We start from the raw sequence: 11,933 nt of genomic DNA, 5'->3' as shown, positions 1-11,933 counted from the left end.
TTGAATTTGGAGGCACTATGATTTTCAATTTATTCAGGAACCATTAAATGTTGAGGAAGCTCATTTTAATGAAAGCACAGGAGAACACACACAGGCAAGTCTTCTCAAAGAGTGGCCAAATGGTCACATGAAGCCAGGCCCATTGAGGTCTACAATGTGAGGTCCATGTGTGTTTTGACTCTCAACTATGGCTGCCAAGTTTGTCAGAATAAAATCATGTGATATCCTTGCTGAGATTCCCCGTGCCTTGTGGAAAGCCTTCCTGGGCCCACATCTCAATTCCAAGGGTGACTCTCATGCATGGTCTCCTAAAATCCCAACACAACTCATGGCAATACTTCTCTGAGGTCAGTTCCAGAACTCAGTCTGTAAGGAGAATTACAGCAGAGTTCAAGCCCAGGTGGAGCCAGTCATCATTTCCAACCGTCAAACTAATAACCACAATTAAAACCAAAACACTTCTGCATGGCCGTCATCTTCTTCCATATAGACACTCATTATAGCCTCTGACTAGAGGTTTCCATGAGGGGCGCAGCCCAAGACAGTGTCCAAAATAAGCTCCCTTTCCCCTCATTTGCCTAAAGTCGGGGTGGCCTGAACACCTTCCTGTGAACCAGGAGTAATCGAGTAGGCCTTCCGTTAATACTGCTCTGTTTCTCCAATTTGAGGAATACTGACTGTGGGGTTTAGATTCTCTATGTGAATTAGAAACATGAGAAAACCCAAGCACCTATGGGCTTCCCTCTTCAGGGCTTTGAAGAACTCATTTGACCCAAAGGATCCCTATTCTCACTTGATGAAGTTCAGGAACCTTACAGAGGAAGGCGAGAGACTTCATCCACAATGACTGCTCTTTTGGCCATTTTGGGTTTGGATGAAAACATGGGATCCATCAGGTGCTGAGAATCTAACCACAGCCTCACACAGGGCCAAGAGTCTGATTCAGACACATCCATTTCCGAAGCAAATAAGCAAAGAGCCACAGGTGAATCCCATTCATTTCCATTTGAAACTGTTTTCTTCAGGCTTCACAAAGGAGTGGCCTGAGGGAAAGACCTTCCTGAAATTCAGGACAACAAACAAGAGGTAAACAAAAGGCACAAAGCAGGGTTTCTCCAACGAGACTTTCCTGGTCACACTGATATCTGAGTTTTCTGAGATGCTCGCCATTGCCGTCAGTTATCCAGAACATGGCCATATCACAGAACTTGTAGGTGGTACATATCTTGGACACAAAACCATGAGGCTATTCTGGAGAGTGGCCAGAATTCAGGAAGAAAACAGAAACTTTGGAAGATAGCAGGTGTTACCCTTCGATAAGGCAAGCCACAGTCCATTCATAAATTTGGCAGGATGAATGCCTGGAAGCTTTCTACTAGACAGGACACATCCATTGATGCATTCTCTTTACTAATGTCTACAATCACGGACAGAGTGGGATGCACAGATATAGAAGCACTTGACTTGTCAAACGACTTACTAGAAACAGTCAACGCCAATCCAAACAAACAGCCTTTCCTACCTATTCTCAGGACATGAGACAAAACCAGAAACACACATCCACACCCACAAAGGCACCTCTTTTGCCCAAGTAGGTCTGTGACTATCCGGAGTGTCCTCAGACTGATGGGCCATATTATATTCCCCCAAAATGGCCTCTCCTGTCTCAAATCTGGTCTCCTTGGCCAACTCTGTGAAGTAGTCAGGAGCCATGGGTGAGCCACTACCTGCTTTCTCAGGAAAGTCCCCTCTTCAGAGCTTTCCTGGCATTTGGCCATCCTCACATCAGTAGGAACTAAGAAAGACTGACTCTGTCCTTGGTAAATTGAAACAAGTGAGACCACTGGAACTGGGACTGCGAGTGCCTCTGGGTGTGTCTCTTCCTGGATCACAAGTTCAGAGAGTTCCATCGACAAGGAGGTGAGGTGAGGTCACTTCCTTCCGAAACTGAATGAGGTCACTGCCTTGGCAACCTCTTTGTCCTAACAGTTACTTCTAAGGGTCCCATGAGATGCAGGCTGCCCCTACTTTCTGTGACACTTTCACAAGTTAGAATGGTATATCAACCATAGGCACCTGTGAACAGCTCTTCACACAGGCCTTGTTTGGTCCATCTTCTCTATATTTAGAGGTTGATTCAGACACATCCCTTCATCATGACCAGGTTGTTTGCCATAGAATTTAACTTTTGCTTTCTCATGTACTTCATAGCTGCCTATATCTTATCCAGGGGTCATTTCTGCATGGACCTTTGATGTTCTCAGCAGGTGGAAGATCCCCTACATTCCAGTATTGTAAGACCAACTCTGTCCCTCCTCTCTTGTAAAGTTAGATTGAGGGAACAGTGTATGTTTAGGGTTAATAACATGTTTTATTTGGGTTAAGAATCTCTCTGCCGGATGAATAATGGTATTGGGAACCTGTGATATTTACAAGAATATATAGCTGAAATATAAGTATAAAAACAGAAACCTAGGTAAGATTTGAAACGAGAAGGGCATTGGGCCCTTGAGTGGGATACTTAGGTTTTAATAATTTTCTGTATATATGTCTTAGATAAATTGAAATACAATGGCTTAGGACCTTATACCTTGGACGATTGATTGTCGAATTGAACATCGAGTCAAAATGCAATAGTCGGTAGGATTAGGAAGATAGTCAGTAGGTTTTGAAATAAGAGTGAGTATAGGATTTGGACCAAAATTTCTTTAGCAATCGGGTCTAGGGTAGACAGTGAATGTATATGTCACCAAATGTGAAGTGTCAGACACAATGATGAACTGGGGAAAATATGTAGGAAAACAGATATCAATTGAGATATTAGGAAATCAGGCAAAGTATAAAGTGAGTGATAGGATTAGACATTTTCAACAGGCTCGAACTATAATATATAATCTTAGGAAGAAACAAATATGTAGTCACCAATAGGATTTACATCTGAGAGCATTTGGCAACCTGGACATTGTTGTTTTAGTAATCCATGCTCACTTTCCATTTAGGGTTTGATACAATCATGATTGTGACCTTTGCTTTTTGTGTCCAGAATATTACTGTGATAAAAAATATATACAAATATATATATAGATAAGGTGATATGAGTAATTCTTCCACCATTTCTGGGAGCAATATTTTGAAGAGGTATAAATTAGTACTGGGGGGACAAAGAGGTGTACACTGTGTCTTTGAATATAGAGATAATGCATTAATAGACCATACTGTGAATAAATAACATAACTGGTTCCAACATTAAATAATGCATTGAACGGAAATGTGAAAATATACAGAAAATCTTTTATTGATATACATACATTTATTCCAACCAGCTATACATCTAATGGTAATATTAATGTTATGGTTTATCTTGAAGAGTGTGTGAGTTTAGCTTCAAAATTGATTATGGAAATCGAAAATGATGTGTTTGGAAAGAAGTCTCATGAAAAGATCAGTCAAGTAACATGGAGGAATACATGTGTTATGAAGCAGGAAGTGACTGAAAGTGAAACAAATTCCTATAAATTTGTGAACTTGTGGATGAAATATATATCTTATGATGTGCAAAAACTGAAGAAATAGTAATGTACCAGTGTTGAATTATAATGAACGTCAAAATAGAAATCATGTCCTATAGGAATCTACTTGCATTGATGTTAAACTGGGTCATTTACTCTAGAAATATTAGGATTTGTAAGCACCATTTATTGAAGTTACTTTTCAGAACTGGGAAACAAATATGTATTTCAGGTGGATGAGTATTTCTGAGAATAATCTTGTGAAAAGTTGATTATAAATCCACATACATGAACATAAATGAATTTACGGAGTTATATAAGACACATATATTTCATATTTTATAAAATGTGAAGAGTGTGAAAATATATATATATATATATATATATATATATATATATATATATATTTGTATATATATATTTGTATATATATATATATATTTATATATGTATTTATATATATATATATTTATATATATTAAAAAACCACAAAAAATACATTAAAAAGTATCACTATCTATATGCCAATCATAATTCATCATGTAATATAAATCATCCACAGATGCAAAATTATTTATTTTACTAAACATGGATTTATGTATAACATTGTTCTACTAGGAAGCTCACCCATTGTTTGAATTTTCAGTTCCAACAGTGTTTAGGAGGAGAGATCTCTTCTCACAATTTGTTTCTGCCAAGTCAGCCAACTCATAAAAATGTACGTGTGATACCAGGTAGAATTCTATATGTGCATATAAAAATACATGTGCTGAGTAGGCTACAGAGAATGGGAGACAGGAATTCACATATTTGTTAACTTTAAAAACACATGGAGGACTATTTCAATTAAAAATTGACTAGATTTATAAAACCTACCCTTTATCGTGCAAGAGGGAAGTCCTACTATACACCATGCCTTCTCTGAAATGCTTGCATATTCATTCTGCTTGGGTATTTTTCTCCATCATATTAGGATTAGTAGTCATATTATAGTAGGGTATGAGTTAGTGTCAGGGATTCAGTATTTCGAATGGAAAATAAGAAGAAGAATCCAATGTTTATCAAATATGTGCTTCACAAAATATTTTTCTACTCTCATCCAGAACAATGCCTTGACATTACCTTCGCCCCAAGTAAGACACAATTAGAGGAGAAGAGTTAGAAAATCTTTAAATACATATCTGAAATAGAAAATGCTCAGGAGTTCACAACCTTGAAGATGATAGAACAGTTTCCAAAAATAAGGGACAGTGTAAAAACTCCACAAACATGGAGATTTGCCTGCCTAAAGAAGTCTGGAGAAACTGCCTTTAGGTTGGGGACTTGAAGTACATGTAGTTGTCAGGAGCTTTAGGTTCCTTTCTAGTGAGACCATCAAAGATGGGTCTTCATCTCTGTGATTTGGAGGACATGGTTATAATTTCCCAATGAACATGAAGCAGCAGTGCTGAATTCTCTTTGTAGTGAGAGCATCAAAGGTGGGTCTGCATCTATGTGACCTGGAGGACATGGATTCTTATTTTACAATGAAAATGAGGCAGCAGTGCTGAATTCCCTCTTTGTATGTAATCTGTGGCCACTGGGGGCTAAGTGTCTCCCCACGTGGACTGTGAAGCCATTTCATCATCCTCCATTTTTCACAGTGTTTCTTGCTGCTGCACTCGGAGTTTGGTACTTGCTTCACGAAATACAATGCGTTCAACTGGGACACCATGCTGGAGGAAGTTCTGTCAAATGTGGTGGGTCAGGGTCTGCAGGATAATGCACCAACAGGGCTTGTATACCACATAGGTTGCCCCCTTGACCAAAGCAACCTGATTCTGAACATTGCTCTGAAACCTCTCCATATAACAAGATGTCTGTACATATAAGGGTCTGCTAGCTGCACCATGTCAGTCACAGCGATTTGGAAGCCAATAGCAGATCCACATGACCCCACAACAGATGTTTTATTACACACTTGCTCACCACTGCTCTAGTCCCACTACTAAGAAGGCACCAACTTAATGGCATCTCTGTTCTCCACAATTTTCATGAAATCCAGTCAATCAATGCACTGTCTGGTACAGTCATGATCAGCAACAGGACATCCAAAGGTTCTCCAGTGCCATCTGGTCACTGGAATTTCAAAAATTTTATGGTATTTATCTAGTCAATTTTCAAGGATGAAGTTGGAGGCACTGTGGGTTTCAATTCATTCAGGAATCATTCAATGGTGAGGAAGCTGATTTCAATGAAAGTTTTGGAGAACTCTCACAGGCAATTCCTCCCAAAGAGTGGCCAAAAGGTCACAAGAATACAGGCCCACTGAGGTCTACAATTGAGGTCCATGTGTGTTTTGACTAGTAAATATGGATTCAAAGTCTTTCAGAATAAAATTATGTGATATCTTGGCTGAGATTCCCAGTGCTCTGTGGAAAGCCACCCTGGGCCTAGTTCCCAGATTCCAAGGGCGAATCTCATGTGTGGCCTCCGAAAATCCCAACACAATTCATGGCAATACTTCTTTGATGTCTGATCCAGAACTCAGTCTTTCAGGGGAATGACACCAGAGTTCAAGCCCAGGTGGATCCAGTCATCTCTTCCAACTGCCACACGAATGACCACAATTTAAACCAAAATACTCCCACATGGCCCTCATCTTATTAAATATAGACACTCATCATAACCTGTGGCTGGAGGTTTCAAAGCGGGACACATCCCAAAAGAGTGTCCAAAAAAATCTCCCTTACCCCTCATTTGCCTAAAGTCAAGGTGGCATGGACACCCTTCCTGTGAACCTGGAGTGATCCAATAGACCTGCCGTTAATACTGCTCTGCTTCTCCAATTTGAGGCCTACTGATTCTCAGCGATAGATTTTTTATGTGATTTGGAGTCATAAGAAAACACAAGCATCTCTTCAGGGCTTCAAAGAACTCATTTGACCCAAATGATCCCTATTCTCACTTGATAGAGGTCAGGGACCTAACAGAGGAAGTCAAGAGACTAATCAACAATGACAGATTTTTGGCCATTTTGCTTTTGATTGCACACATGGAATCTATCTTTAGATTCATCATGTGCTGAGAATCTAAGCCACAACCTCATACAGGGCCAAGAGGCTGATTCAGACACATCCCTTTCCAAAGCAATTAAGCAAAGAGCCACAGGTTATGCCCATTTATTTTCATTTGAAAACTGTTTTATTCAGGCTTCACAAAGGGTTGGCCTGAGGCAAAGACCTTCCTGAAATTCAGGGCAACAGAACCATAGGTAAGCAAATGAACCAAAGCAGGGTTTCTCCACTGAGAGTTTACTGGTCACACTGATATCTGAGTTTTCTAAGATGTTCCCATTCTCTACAGCTCTCAAGTATATGGACATGTCACATATCTTGGAGATGGTACATATATTGGACACAAAACCATGAGCCTATACTAGAGAGGGTCCAGAATTCAGGAAGAAAACATTAACTTAGGAAGTTAGTAGGTGTTGCCCATCCATAAGGCACACCACAGTCCATTCATCAATTAGGCAGAATAAATACTGGAGAGTTTTCTGCTAGACAGGACACATGCATTGATGCATTCTCTTGTCTAATGTCTACAACCACAGACCCAGTGGGATACACAGACATAGAAACACTAGCCCTGTCAAACGACTTATTACAAACAGTCCACTCCAATCCAAACAAAGAGCCTTTCCTACCTATTCTCAGAAATTGAGAGAAAACCACAAACTCACACCCACAAGCAAAAAGGCACCTCTTTAACACAAGTAGGTCTGTGACTATCCAGAGTGTCCTCTAACTGGTGGGCCATACTATGTTCCCCTGAAATGGCCTGTCCTGTCTCAGATCTGGTCTCCTTGGGCAACTTTGTGAAGTTTTCAGGAGCCAGTGGTGAACCAATACCTGCTTTCTCAGGAAAGGTCCCTCTTCAGAGCTCTTCTGGCATTTGACAATCCTCATATCAGTAGGTACCAAGGAAGACTGACTCTGTCCTTGGTAAATCCAAACAAGTGAGACCACTGGAACTGGGACTGGGACTGGCTCTGGGTGCCTGGCTTCCTGGATCACAAGTCCAGAGATTTCCATCACCAAAGAAGTGAGGTGAGGTCACTTCCTTCAGGAACTGAATGAAGTCACTGCCTTGGCCACCACTTTGTACTTAAAGTTGCTTCCAAGGGTCCCATGAGATAGAGGCTGCTCCTACTTCCTGTGACACTTTCACAAGTTAGAATGGTATATCAAGCATAGGCACCTGGGAACAGCTTTCCACGCAGGTATGGTTTGATCAGTCTTCTCTACAATAGGAAAGGAGAGGCTGATTCAGACACATCCCTTCATACTGACCAGGTTGCTTGCCATGGAATATGACTTTTGATCTCTTAGGTCCTTCATAGCTGCCTGCAACTTCTCCAGGGTATCATTTCTGCCTGGAACTTTGATGTTCTCAGCAGGTCGAAGACCCCCTACATTACTATTGTAAGACAAACTCTGTCCCGGCTCATCTGTAAACTTAGTTTGAGGGAACAGTGTATGTTTAGGGTAATAACAGGTTCGATTTGGGTTAGGAATCATACTGAGGAACAAACAATGGTATTGGGAACTTGCGATATTTACAAGAATATATTGGTGAAATATATGTATGAACACAGAAATCTAGATAAGATTTGAATCCAAGAAGGGCATTGGGCTGTTGATTGGAATACTTAGCTTTGAATTATATTCTGCATAGATGTCTCAGATAAATCAATATACAATGGCTTAAGATCTTGTACCTTGGATGATTGATTGTAGAAGAGATCATCCAGTCAGAAAGGTATAGTTGGTAGGATTAGGAAGATAGTCAGTAGATTTAGAAAAAAAGAGTGAGTATAGGATTTCGACCAAAAGTTCTTTAGCAATAGGATTTCGGATAGAGAGTGAATGTAAATGTCAGCACATGTGAAGAGTCAGTCACAATGATGAACTCGTGAAAATATGTAGGAAAGCAGATATCAATAGAGACATTAGGAAATCAGGCAAAATACAAAGTGAGTGATAGGATTAGTCATTTTCAACAGGGTTGAGGTTCAATATATAATCTTAGGAAGAAACAAATATGTAGTCACAAATAAGATTGATTTGAGAGCTTAGGCAACGTGGACATGGATGTTTTTAGTAAACCATGCTCACATTCCATTTAGGCATTGGTGAAAGGTTAATAAAATAGGTACTTGTCACTTCCTGTTTTTCTGTATGCTTAACAAAACACTGTTGGAAACTTGAGGACTGTTTGCTAATCTTGTTTCCAGAATGTGCTGTCCCCAACTGCCAAACTGCAGAATACACACCCTCACCCGTTTGCACACAAACCTCCCCCTTGCCCTGACCCATCAATAAACTTCCCTCCCTGCCCTCTCCAAGGAAAGTATATAAGCTCTGCTTAAGCTGTTTTCATTGCTCTCTGCTCTATTCAAGTGACCTCTGAGCCCCAGAAAGCTGGTCTCCCAATAAACCCTTTACTGTTGCATGAGACATTCTCTTGGTGGCCTCTTCCTCTGTCGCTCACCCGATCTTTACATCTGGAGGCACCAGCGAGATCCAGCAGTGGCGGACGAAAGACCCCCAAGGGGCTCCTTTCAGGGTAAGTAAGGTGACTCTTTCTGGTTTCAGGTTTCAGGTTAGGGTTTTGCAAAATCGCTATCGGTGTTGAGCATGAGCTCTCTCTGACGGTGGCTGACAGATGTGTCACAGAGCCACAGGCCACATCCCTGAGGGACGCCCCAGAGGACTCAGGAAATCAAGGAACAATAGTCTCCTCGACTCTGTGATATTTTGTTTCGGATTCGGTATTGCCAGCCCATCAGGTTTTGAGGGCTACTCAGTCCTTGTCTCAGTATTGGACGTCCATTGTCTGTCTTTATTGTCTTGTCTTGTCTGTGTAGTATGTCGTTGCTTTCACTGTTTGTGTATCTCTCATTTTGGGACAGAGCACTTCAACACTTCTCTCCCTGACCCTTGATCACTGGACCAAAGTCTGCTTAAGGGCCCAGAATCTTTCTTTTTCATTAAAACGCTGGACCTGGCAGACTCTCTGTGCCTCAGAATGACACACCTTTGGAGTTGGATGGCCCCCAGAAGGATGTTTCTACTTCCCACTAATTTGAAAAATCAGAGATATTGTCTTTCAGCTGAGGCCACATAGCCATCCAGATCAACAGGCATATATCTTAACTTGGCAGGACCTCTGCAAATCTCCTCCTCCATGGGTGAAGCCTTTCCTTGTCCCTGCCTACGCTCCTACTCCTTCCACCACAATTCTATCTCTCAAACCCTCTGCTCCTCCTCCTCCACCCTCTGTTCTCCCTGAGTCTCAAGATTCTACTGGACTCTCCTCCTCCTTCTTATCCCCTGCCCTTGTCCCCAACCCCCAACAACCTCTAAGTGATTCCCCTGCTGACTCTGCTTCTCTGCCATTGGAGGAAGTTAGGCCGGCCCAGTGCCCTCCAGATGACTCCCCCGCGTCACACACAGCCCCTCCTTCCCTGGAGGAAGCTGGCCCGGCTAAAAGAACTCAAAGAACTCCCTGGGGTTTTCACACTTGCCTACTTGGGATGACTGCCAACAAATCCTAGGGACTCTCTTTACGGCAGAGGAATGAGAGAAAAACCTCCTGGAAGCTAAAAAAATATATTCTCGGACCAGATGTGTGACCAACACAACTTCCCAATATAATCAAAGCCAGCTTCCCCTTGAATTGACCCAACTGAAACCCCAACACCTTTGAAGGTAGGGAGCATCTGTCCACTTATTGCCAGGCCCTAATATTGGGTTTCCAATCGGCCGCTAGGGAACCACCTAATTTGGCCAAGGTAAGAGAGATAATTTAAGGGCCTGATAAATATCCCTCTATGTTTCTAGAGAGAATTATGGAGGCATATATGAGATTTACTCCTATTGATCCTCAGGCAGAGGATCAAAAGGCATCTGTCATGATGGCCTTCATTGGGCAAGCTGCCCTGGATATTAAAAGAAAGTTACAACTCTTAGAGGGATCACAAGATATGACTTTGGGAGATTTAGTCAGAGAAGCCGAGAAAGTATACTATATGAGAGAAACAAAGTGAAAGAAAGGGAGCAAAGGGAAGATGAGAGATGCAAAAGACAGACTAAGGCATTGACTAAGGTCCTGGTCACAACAATAAATAGGCCAGAAATTAACAAACAGGAAGACAGGAACGGAAACCTGGGCGCACGCCAGAGGCCACCCCTGGCCTCAGATCATTGTGCCTACTGTAAAGAAAAAGGTCACTGGGCCAAAGAGTGCCCTAGAAAAGAGACAGCCACGACAGCCAGCCATTCTGACTCAAAAGGATGACTAAGAACGTCGGGGCTCAGATCCCTTCCCCGAGCTCAGGGTAACTTTTGAAGTGGAGAGGACCAAGGTAAACTTTGAAGTGGATACAGCAGCAGTATACTCAGCCCTTAAGGCCCCACTGGGCACACTATCAAATAAAATGTCTCTAGTTCAATGGGCTAATGGCAGTAAATATCAGACATAGACAACTAAGAGGACCATGGACATGGGGAACGGAAAAATCCATCACTCCTTCCTAGTAATCCCAGAATGCCTGGCCCCATTGATGGGCAGAGATCTGCTCAGTAAGCTCCAGGCCAAAACAACTTTTAACCCCGAAGGCCCCAAAATGAAATTTCTAAATCCTTCAGTAAAAACTCCTATAGTCTTGGCTTTATAAATGTCAGTAGAAGATGAACATCCACTCTTCACACCCCCCAAGACTGCTCAAACAAGCAAGCTACCCCAGAAATGGATAACAGATTACCCAGATACCTGGGCAAAAACGGCTAGGTTAGGCCTAGCCGTGAAACAACCTCCAAGAACAGTGGAGTTAAAAACCTCAGCCTCCCCAATCAATGTCAAACAATATCCTCTGAGCAGAAAAGCTAAAGATGGGATAAGGCCCCATATTCAGAAATATCTGGCCTTAGGGTCCTAAGGCCCTGTCAATCGGCCTGGAAGACTCCCCTGCTCCCAGTAAAAAAAGCCAGGAACCGGGGACTATCCCCCGTTCAAGACCTAAGAGAGATTAATAACAGAGTGCAGGACATTCACTCCACGGTAACTAATTCGTACAATCTGCTTATCACTGTGAACCCTTAGCAGAAATGGTATACTGTTCTGGAATTAAAAGATGCTATCTTTTGTTTGCCTCTGCATAAAGATAGTCAGTTGCTGTTTGCTTGCTAGTGGGTAGACCCAGAAACTGGAACGTCTGATCAAGTAACTTGGACTAGACTCCCACAGGGGTTCAAAAACTCTCCCACTCTCTTTGATGAAGCCCTCCACAGAGATCTCAACAACGTCAGAACTACACACCCAAAAGTCACCCAGCTTCAATACGTGGATGACCTGCTACTGGCAGCCAACACCAAAGAA

This window comes from Callospermophilus lateralis, unplaced genomic scaffold (assembly GCF_048772815.1).
Source record: "Callospermophilus lateralis isolate mCalLat2 unplaced genomic scaffold, mCalLat2.hap1 Scaffold_72, whole genome shotgun sequence".
Taxonomy (NCBI): Eukaryota; Metazoa; Chordata; class Mammalia; order Rodentia; family Sciuridae; genus Callospermophilus; species Callospermophilus lateralis.
This window is presented reverse-complemented; position numbering follows the sequence as displayed.